We start from the raw sequence: 11,151 nt of genomic DNA, 5'->3' as shown, positions 1-11,151 counted from the left end.
CTCAGATCTCAGCCTCCTGAGTAACTAGGATCACAAGCTAGGATTACACAGGTGCCAGGTGCCGGGCTAGACACTTGTTTTTAAATCTTTAAAGAAATAAGCACGGTGATGTGAAGATCTGGCTCATTGAGATTAATATGTACTTCCACATTAAAAGCTGAGAGAGATGGTAGTCATCACCATGCTGGTGTGATATTTGAACACTCAGCACCTCTATGTTGGCTGGCGCCCTCCTCCTCCCCTGGGATCCCTGAGCACTGGAAATGCTGCTAGAAAGTAAATGAGATTTGCTGCAAAAAATAAGATATACTGTGGATGTTTTGAAGAATGCCAAATATCTCAATGACAATTAATGATTCTAGTTTTGATATATTGGGCTAAATGGAACACGATTAAATTCAATTCTTATTCTTTTATGTGGTTATAAGAACATTTAAATTACATACATGGGCCGTGTTATGTTTTGGTGGGACAGTGCCACTCTAAACAAATGAATTGTATTTATGATATAACCAGAAGCATATAGATTACTTATTGTGTCTGTATATATATATATATATATATAAATAAATAAATAAATAAATAAATATATATATATATATGATTAATGACTATCAGTATAGTCGAGAGGGCTAATAGGTTTATGTATATACATTTTACTCATTTTTTGTAGTCATATCCTTTTAGACTCTGACCTCCACAAATCCCAAGTTAAACTATGAAAACAGATCTGGAAGAAAGCCTAAGGGATTGTGAGAAACACAACTGGCAGTCGAGAGGTGGCATTTTTGGCTAGGGAGAAGATGGTTTGCTGTGGTGGACAAAAGTGATCTTGTTTTGGTTGCTTTTCTTCCAAGGAAGGAAAGGTGGTCCCGAACTATGAAGACATTGTTACTATGAAAACATTAAGTAATCGTTCATCATAAAATCAAAAGCATATTTTCCCTCTGGCATAGGAATTCTCACCGGGAGGTTGCAGAATTAAAAAGAAGAGGAAGCTTGCCTGTATAAAATTTCCCAATTGAAGGCATGAGGAAAAGCCTGCGACTCCTGGAGTCATGAGCACAAATGTGTTTTACGGGAGCAGAACAGGCATGCTGTCTAATGAGGTGAGTGCTGCCTGGACCACTAGATTTCTATACGGTTTGGGAATCGGAGTAGAACCGGCAGGATGGCCTCAACGTTCAGGATACACAGGAGTTTCACATCCCTTAAATGTATTTGTCTTCTCACAAAGTCTTTGACGTCATGTCTGTCTTTCCCATCCCGTAGGCCTTCATGCAATCACGTCTTCCCATCCTGAAGATACGTTCTTTGAAGTTCAGCCATGTTTCACTGAGGCATCATGCTAGTATCATTTCCTGGACCAGATAGATGTTTGTAGGATGAAGAAATCTTAGGAAACCAAAGAGGATATAAAGGTAATTATATTTTGGACAGTGACTACCTTAGCCTTATTGTGGAAAAAATATGTATGAGTGTTAACAAAGTACACACAAGCAGAGTTCTTAATGTTTAGCCAAAAAAAATGCCTTCTAAGCATTCCATGCCAACTGTCACCAAGGACAGGGCTCTCTGTTTGACATCTATCGTGAGTAAATCTATAAAGGAAATGCACAGTCTTATTATTCCAGTAAGTAAGAAAATGTAATGTTTCTTAGGGGAAAGAATTCCCCTTAAGTTACTTGGATCAGATCCCAACTTATTCTTTTGTAGGGAGTGTCACCTATAGCATTTCAGGGTTTTGTTTTTTGAGGTGTGTTTTTTTTTTTTTGCCAGTGTTGGGGCTTGAACTCAAGGCCTGGGCACTCTCCCTGAGCGTCTTGTGCTCAAGGCTATCACTCCACCACTTTAGCTATAGCACTACTTCTGGCTTTATCTGTTTATGTGGTACTGAGGAATCAAACCCAGGTCTTCATGCATACTAGGCAAGCACTCTACCACAAAGCCACATTCCCAGCCCTGGCATTTCCTAACTAGCCTAAGTATTGACCACTCAGGATGGTCTATAAATGAAATAACAAGCAGGAAAAGATCCCCCTGTCATATATAAACAAGGAAGTTATCAAAGCGTAAGAACACTTTACAGCAACACTTGCATAGGATCGGTTTGATAAAAGTATCTTAAACAAACTTCTATCAGCAAATGTCTAGCTCATTCCAAATGGGCTTTCCAAAAGTGTAAAAAAAAATCCTATCTGTAAAGCTAACTTAGCTTTCACCTTTCATGTCATGAATTCCCTTGGTAGCTTACAGAAGATGCAGTTAGATGGAAGTGTACATGGGCAGAACCTACCTGTAGTTGTTTCCCAGTTTGAGGCTGTTTCTTTTGTTTGCAGACCAAGCATTTTGCATCTACGTGTTCTTGTTCCCATCGTCCAGGAGGGAGGCTGAGTGAGGACACCCCAGCTTACCTGCCTTGAGGGCACTTGTGGGACTGGTTGGCTCCTCCAAATCCATAAAATTTTTTATTATTCTTTTGCATATATCATGCCATGGAACCATGTGGCCTTCTGGGACTTCAGCTGCTTGTAAAAAGGCACCACATTTTTGTTGGCTGAGGTGCAGGGTGAGAATTGCTCATCACCCTTCCAGAGCAACTGGAGACCTCTTTTGGGGTCATTGGTTAACCTGCACCAGAGGGCAGTTAACTAGCCAACGAAGGAAATGCTAACATTACATTTAAATTCAGGAAGCTGGATGTCTCCAAGGGTCAGATGAGTTAGCCAGGATAGGAACACTGAGAGTCAAAATCAGAGAAACACAAGTAGGTTGTTCTTGACTAAGAAATGCAGAACTCACTACAGCTAACAGAAACAAAACCATCGGGACTTGTGTGCCTCATGTAGAGGTTATTAATCTCTGACTCAACTTTCCTGACCAATTTTCATGAGCTGAGGGTAGTAATCTTCTAAAAGTTAAGTTTCTGGATATATGTTGAGAAGATTCGTTGCTTTCACCAATAATCAATTCCTTGTATTTCTCCACATTTTTAAAACATCCATCTTATTGGTGGTGTAGAAGTTATGGGTGGATTAAAACAAAAACACTTTAAATTCACCATTGGGGTACTCAAAAGAGCTAGTAGAATGGGGTCAAGGGCAAGGGATAGACAAATGATGGGTAGAAGAGTGCGAATGCAGCTAAGAAACCAGTGTATATCCTACAAAATTAAGAATGAGGGATGAGTGGGAATGTTGGAGGGGGTGACATTGATCCAGACGCATTGTATTCATAACCTGCGTGGTTAAATGGCAGCTCCTTTACACAACTAGTTAAAGGTAATTAAAAATAATTTCAAAAAAACCAAAATATAAACAAACAAACACAAAAAATTTCACTGCTAGGAGAATAAAGAGTTAGTCTTAGGCAGAAACCAGTGTTTGGTCTGTGAAGTAAGTTATGGTGCTAGATTTCTCTTCTTGGTAAATCCTACTAAATCCTCATGATTCTAAGCAATTATAATTGTGCCACTTGAAGTAGCCAAAAGAATGACAGGAAGTCTAATGCCATTAATTACAATTTAGGACTTGGAATCTGCACACCATGTGCCAAATTCCTATTAATTTCAACATTATTTACAGAGTAGGATTACTCTGTAGAATATACTAGAATAGCCAGGCAGAGTTTTATTTAGTTCTTTTTGTTTTTAAGACCAGAGAGTCACCTATTCTAATCATTAAAAAAGTAATGAATCAGCATGTACATATTAATTTTGGAAGACTGTATGTTAGAAACCCAAGAGCAACATTTGTAATGGAATCACTGTCTCAAATGGGAATGGATGTAAGAACTGATTTGGGATCTAAGACAGGTATGAGAGCCTCAGAAATGAAAGAGTTTATACATTTCAATAATGGTGAACAATTTTAATTTTAACACATCATCACACTATGCATCCCTTGTGCCATCTATCTTCCTCGGCTACCAAATTGTGTTCCCTTTTGCCTCTTCTTTCTCTCTAATGAAACATATTAAAAGTTTTATTGTTATTATAAAGGTGATGTACAGAGCGTTACAGTTACAGAAGTTAGGTAAAGAATTTCTTCTTAGGCATGTGACCCACAAGTCACATTTTTATAATTAGGGTGAAAATTTGCTGGCAATCTTTTATAAAAAAAAAAAATGTACTGAGAAGATTGAATAAATGCCCAAAGTCTAAATTACTAACTGTTCTAGAGAAACTTGTATTCTAATAATAACCCAAGTCTGAAATAAATGGTCCTCTTTGCTGAGAGCCCCAGACCTCCCTGGACTCTTGCAGTCAGCCTGGCCAGGACCTCCTGTGGCTCTCAGGCCAGGAAGCAAAGGCAAAGCTTCCAAGTGGCAGTCAGATGCTTCAGGCTGCAAGGCCACAAAGCACAAGGTGGTCTGGGCTCACCTGGCTGAACACCACAACCCAGGAATGTACTCCATGCTTTGCATTCCTCTGTCACATGAGCAAAATGTGGTATGGTACAATCGGAAACTTGGTGCAATCTGTTCTATTTTAAATGATTAAGGAGCTGCCTTTTAAAAAATGTTCAATGACTAGATTCCAGAATACCATCTTAGCAGAATACAATTGGTTTGTTCCGCTTTGCCCAAAGGTACAAGATTTTCCAAGCACCACTTTTTTTTTCAGTTGTGGGGCTTGAACTCTGGGCCTGGGCGTTGTCCCTGAGCTCTTCAGCGCAAGGTGAGTGCTCTACCACGGGAGCCACGGCACCACTTCCAGTTTTCTGGTGGTTCATTGGAGATAAGAGTCTCACGGACTTTTCTGACCTGGGCTGGCTTTGAACTGCGATCCTCAGAGCTCAGCCTCCTGAGTAGCTAGGATGACAGGCGTGAGCCTGATTTTGCCTATTTTGAATAAGGCACTATGGAGATACAAAATATTTGATGCTTCTTCCATGAGCTTATTTTCTAGTTGAGACAAGGAGGACAGGTTCTACAAAGTTAAGAATTTTGTCCTTTTTTTAAAAAAAATTGAATTTTAAATTGTACATATTTGTGGGATACAGTATTTTGTCTGTCTTAGTCACCATTTCTGTCTAATCACCATTTCTGCTAGATACTTTTCTAGTGCCCAGCATGGATCAGAAATTCAGGAACTATCTGTGGAGCGCTCCAAAGAATCTACCTGTGTCATGTTTGTCATAGCCTCATTCATGTCTTCCCTGTCTTAACTACGGCTGTTCTCTCACTTGATTCTCATAATACTGTGAGGTAGGAAGTATCAGTATTTGTATTTTGCAGATGGGGAAACTGAGGTTTTGAGAGCTCAGGTAACTTTCCCAAACTTACTCAAGGGGTGATCCTGGATTTGTATCAAAGTTGCTGAACTCTGAAATGTGATGTTAGCCTCAGTTTTCTGTTTTCCTTTGTCCTAGCTTGCCATTTTTCTTCAGTGTAAAAGATGTGGTCAGTGTGCTTTTGGAACACATAAGAAAAGAATGCCAACATCACATGTATCATATAAAAACAACAGGACAGAAGATGTTGTAGAGTCAGAAGTAAGATGTAGGACTTGAGCTATCCTTGAGGAATAGAAAAGATTTGAACAGGTCAGAAATTGTCTATCATCCTTTGACTTCAAACTGATTGAAAATCCTGCTGTATATTGATCTTACACTGTACTCTTATACTTGTTATAGTACTGTCTTTCATCCCTCAGCAGTTGTATTACCTTAAATATTTCATGGGCACAAGAATCCAGTTTTGCTTATGCTGGTATACAACCTCAGTGCCTAACATGGCCACCTTCTCTTTACTTTGGAAGGGAATTAAATTATCATTGAATAATGAGCTTGGGAGGAGGTACAGCTTCAATGTGAGCACCCAGGCTCTCAGTCAAGTAGAGCATCAACCTTGAGCACAAAGAGGCTCAAGGACAGTGCCCAGGCCCTGAGTTCAAGTCCCACAACCAACAAAAAACGACTCATACAAAAATCACTTTTGACATCACCAGATCTTTCTCTAGATCCTTGCCTGAGTCTGTTGTTCTTTTCCACTTACACTGCAGGGATTTATAAAAAGAATGTGCTTAATTATTTGGTCTTGTTTTAATTTTCTCTTATTTTTCTCTGATGTTAAGAACATTTTGTTAAAATCACAAATACCAAAAGTATTTTGCACAAAGTTAAAAATCAGATCAGATTCAGCCTATTTCAAATTATTAACTGAAAAAAATAAAGCAAGGGAATGAAAATATCTCTGAACTAGTTCCCAAGCTATGTTCTTTTCCATCATGAAACATTGACTAATCTCTATATTTGCTTTTGAAGTGCAGTTTTGATGGGAAAATGTATAACTGAATCCTCTATTTCACACTTTTTTTTGCCAAGCATTTTTGGTATGGCATTTATCCTTGGTACGTTTGCCAGCCTGCTCAAGGTGTTCTTCTCATTCCATAGAAATTCTCTACTAAATTTTTCAAGGCAGACTAAGTTACCATATTTTTGTAGAGAATGATTATAAAACAAACTCCTTTTTTTTGTTTTGTCAGTTATGAAACTTGAACTCAGGGCCTGGGCACTGGCTCTGAGCTCTTTTGCTCAAAGCTAGTGTTCTGCCACTTTGAGCCAAAACTTCACTTCTGGTTTTTCTGCTGGTTAGTTGGAGATAAAGAGTCTTACAGACTTTCCTGCTGGGGTTAGCTTTGCATTATGATCCTTAGATCTCAGCCTCTTGAGTAGTTAGGATTACAGTTGAGAGCCACCAGCATCTGGCTGCAAACTCTATTGTGTTTTTCCATAATAAGGAATACCTACAACATCGGGATGGTGTAGTATCCTGACCATTGTGGAAATGCTTGCAATCTGAAGGAGAGCCGTCAGCCATGAAAGACCTAATGGAGGAAAAGATTGAAATAGTGAAATTGAGAAACTGACCCAGACTGACAAAGTAATATATAAATAGTTGTTGAGCACTGACCATATTAAAAGCTAAACGTCCCGTTGAGACTTCTCTGGCCCCCAGCATGTGAGAAAATTAATTTCTCTCGTCTAAGCCACCAGTCTGATTATGACCTCTGAGGAGCGAGACAATTCATGGAGGCACAGTTTACAATAACAACCCAATTTATTTACACTATTTACACCAGAAAGGGGGCCTAGATGCCTGGAAGCAGCCTCCACCTCCAAACCTCCAAGCCTCCAATGGTCTGCCAACCTCCAAACCTCAGACCTCCAAGGGGAAGGCTTTTCCTTTTCTTCCCTTCCTCCCCCACAGCCAGGCCTCTCCACTCTGCACAGGCCTGCCCGGCCCTGCTGTCTCCACTTCCTTTCTGCTGTCTTCCTCCATCTCTACCCTTTACCCTGCGCCCCCACTCCAGGAGGACTCCAACTGCCATTCATGCCCCTCCCCCAAGCTGCCCACTGTCCAATCACCTCTTGACAGCTCGCCAAGTGGGACTTGATGCCCCACCCTCTCCAGCAGCACGCCCCGCCCCTTTTGGCGACATGCCCCCGCCCCTCAGGCGGCTCTGGCCTATGGGACGTCAGCCTCTTGATGCCCCGCCCCCTCCAGCGGGCGGGGCTACGGGGCCTCGCTGACTATTGGATCCCGGCCGGTTACTGTAGCCTCTGATGACAACAAGAGCTGAGGGAGAGAAGGCGCTTCTCACAAATTGCTTATCGTGGCCTGACCTTATTATAGCTTCTTGTGGCTATCTACTGCTTTGTAACAAACTGTCATGAAACTTAAACAGACAGAGTATGGAGCTTCATGAAAGAGAGCTTTCCCAACATGGATAAGGTAAGAAAAACAAAAATATAAACAACTCCCCAACCCAACAAAATACCAAAAGTAGAAATCCCCAGACACCCATGTTCGGCATGCCCGTCACCCTAGACTCAGGAGGCTGAGCCAGCAGGACCCACGATTTCATGTCCAAGCTGGATTTATGGGGACACTCTGAGGAGAAACAGAAGGATAGTTAGTTGGTACAGGATTTGTAGTGTGAATTACCTGTGTTCCACCCAGGATAGTGGAGAGGCTTGAACCATCTGCCTGGTGGCTGGAATTAGGAGGTCATTTTCTCACACATCTAGCAGTGGATGCCCCTGTCAGCCTGTACCATTAATGATCGCTGGCTTGCTCACAGCATGGCGGTTGGGTTCTAAGGGAGAGCATCTCTAGAGGAGGTTGGAGGAAGTTCTATTGCCTTTTATGACATGGTCTTGGAGGTCATGGGGCATCAGTTATTGCCATAGTTACAGCACCCCTGGGTTTAGTGAAAGGAGCCAGACCCACTTCTTAACCGAGGAACACTAGATCTCTAGGACTTATTCATGCTATCTAACTGAAGCTTTGTACCTCTTGTCCTGATTTAATCATGAAGAGTATGGGTTGGATCAGAATTACCTCTAGCTCTGTGGAAATTCTTTCAGCTGTCATTTTCTCATTTGTAAGTAAATTTCAAGATAGTAGCCATCTCATAGGGTAGTTTTGGAAGTCAAGTAAAATTTTCATAATTAAAATCCTGGCATATTGTAAGCACTTACTAAATATCTCCTACTGTTGATGTTTTTGTTTTAATAGTATTGTTGGAATAATAGGTCAGTAGCAGAAAGTTATAACCCTAATATTTAATTCAGACATAGCTAGAAAGTACAAAGGAATCTAGTCACTATATGTCAACAATTTAACTGAAAACTAGTTCCTAAAATATAAGTAATTCCTATTGGCATGAACAATATCTAATGTATTTTTTTTTGTATAAAGTGCTTTTCAAGTCTGTTTGCTAAGAATTAGAGTTTTTCTACAATCATAAGAGATTTGATTTAATCGTTCTAACTGGACCTAACTTTTCTCGTTTTAAATGAGAGTTGGTAAGGTAATTTTGTGCCTGCCACTGGTATTAGTTGATTAAAAAACACATTGTATTGTATTTGTATGGTGGCATATACCTGTAACCCCAGTGACCAGGAGGCCACATCAGGGGGAGGACTGGGAGTTAGAGGTCAGCCCATTAGTTACATAGTGAGTTCCAGGCCAATCTGAGCAGTAGAGATCTGAGATCTTATCTCATTATACCAAAAGAAAAGAAAGAAGAAAAATTGTGTTGATTCAAATATAGTTGATGTATGAGTTAAACTTATCCATTAAGCCCTACAGTAGTTTGCTGTTTTCAGTTTCTGACACAAATCATCTCTATTTTAGAATTATCAGTGATTGTGATCCTTTCCAGTATATTTTCAATGAACTTAATCATTCTCAGAGATCTGATAGTATAATGCAGGATTTTGTCACTAGGAATGCAGCTTCTAGAAATATTATATGCACTTAGCATGTATGAGGTTCTAGATTTATTCACTGCCACTACAAAAATTAAAATAAATAACATATTTATAAGCTGTCTTCCTTGAAAAATTGTTTAAGTTACCGTAGCTTCTATTATTTTTTCTGGTATGGGAAGTGATTACTACAACTCTAAGGAAATGCCTATTTACCAAAAAATAGTTTGATACCAGTAACTTTTTGAATATCAATAGCTATTGGCTGGTATTACCAAAACTACAACTTAGAGCATTGACTAAACATTCACTTTCCAGGATCAAGGCTATAATCCTACCTATTCAGGAGGCAGATTCAGGAGGATTACAATTTAAGACCAGTGCAAGGAAAAAGTTAGCAAGATCTCATCTTAACCAATAAACTGGGCATGCTGGTTCATACCTTTTTTTTTCAGCTATGCAGGAGAGTGTAGGTAGGTTTCTGGTTGGAGGCCAGGCTCTACATGAGAAATAACTAAAGCAAACAAGGGCCATGTGTATCTATAGCAAGACAAGACCCTGGGTTCAAACCCCAATACAAATCCCTTTCTAATACATAAAATAGCTGTGCAAACTTGAAATGCTTCTGTGAACACTAAAAAATAAACCCACTCCCCCAACTCATAATAAGTACTAAATTAGTGGAAAATTCTGAATAGTCTCTGGATATGAGAGCTACTCAGAAACTAATAAAGATTATTTGCTTTGTTGGATGCAGTACTGAGAAGCTATTTTGATTGGATTGTGAAAGTCCTTTTAAGCCTTGCTGGGAACAGCAATTAAAGTATACTACCTATTAAAAAAGTTACCTCCTTGCTTATTTTGCACACCATTTTCAGATAGGAGCTTTGGCATTTCAACAAAATTAATGACTTCTTGTTCTGAGTCATTGGTTCTTTGCAGTTGATTATGATTCCCTAGAAGTTGCTATGGTCCAAGTCTTTTAGCCAAAGTAATTCTCTAACAAAATTAATAATCATGAAAGGTATAATAACTCCAGACACATATGAAATAGACAGAGCTGCCAATATTTAATGAACAAAAGAGATAAATGAGTAGGTCATATGTGAAAAAGTAAATGAATATTGGAGAGAAGTAGCACATTCAGAATTCCATCTGGCAGAAATATCACTTTTGGTGGTTATGTGTGATGTCAATTATGGAAGTGAAGTATGAAGAAGTCCAGAAACCAGAATATTTGAATAATAAATTTCAGGATGCAAGTCTATACGTTATAAGGTTCTAGGCAAGATGAACCAAGAAAAATAACAGTGAAGCATTGAACAATGATAATCTTGGTTATTTGTCAATTATAGACAAAGTTCTGAGATGGAGGAGTAGCGCTACTAGAAAAGGCAGCCCAAGGTATTCTTAAATTTGATACCATTGAGCTGTTAGAGTGAATGAGATACATGGGAAGACAGTCATGCATTATTTAGTAAAATCCCTGACAAAATAACAGTAGCAGTACGTAATAAAAATGTCTTTCCAGGTGACAGTGGTTCACGCCTATAATGCTAGCTACTCATGTAGGCTGAGAGCTGAGGATTGAGGTTCAAAGCCAATCTGCCAAGGAAAGTCTGTGAGACACATCAATGAATCACAGAAAAAGCCAGAAGTGGCGCTGTGGCTCAAGTGGTAGAGTACTTGAACAAAAGGAGCTCAGGGTCAGTGCCCAGGCCCAGAGTTCAAGCCCCAGGACTAATTAATTAATTAATTAAAAAATTAAAAAAAAACTTCCTTACAGTTTTTTCCTAACTCAATAGTACATAGCCTATGTCAGAAATCCTAAAATAGGGAAAAATAAAGAAGTAAGACTATAAAGCAACGATGATGCGAAATAGTCCATCTGTCCATCCATCCCTCCCTCCTTTCCTTCGTTCCTTCCTTCCAA

The 11,151-nt window shown here is 39.5% G+C and overlaps 2 long non-coding RNA genes across 3 annotated transcripts in view; one reads left to right on the top strand and one right to left on the bottom strand.

Moving 5' to 3' along the window:
- Positions 1-628: 628 nt before the first annotated feature.
- On the bottom strand, positions 629-8,104 carry LOC138832466 (uncharacterized). Its single transcript, XR_011373564.1, has 3 exons — positions 7,951-8,104; positions 6,753-6,829; positions 629-1,395 (listed from the first exon to the last, which is right to left on the bottom strand). It is a non-coding gene; the product is annotated as an uncharacterized lncRNA (long non-coding RNA).
- Positions 7,588-11,151, top strand: part of LOC138832467 (uncharacterized) — a 118,311-nt gene continuing 114,747 nt past the window's right edge. For both annotated transcript variants that reach the window (XR_011373566.1, XR_011373565.1), the window contains exon 1: positions 7,588-7,737. This is a non-coding gene — a long non-coding RNA (uncharacterized lncRNA). The remainder of the gene's footprint in view (positions 7,738-11,151) is intronic.

This window comes from Dipodomys merriami, unplaced genomic scaffold (genome assembly GCF_024711535.1).
Source record: "Dipodomys merriami isolate MVZ:Mamm:240054 unplaced genomic scaffold, mDipMer1.0.p SCAF_2, whole genome shotgun sequence".
Classification (NCBI taxonomy): Eukaryota; Metazoa; Chordata; class Mammalia; order Rodentia; family Heteromyidae; genus Dipodomys; species Dipodomys merriami.
This window is presented reverse-complemented; position numbering and strand designations above follow the sequence as displayed.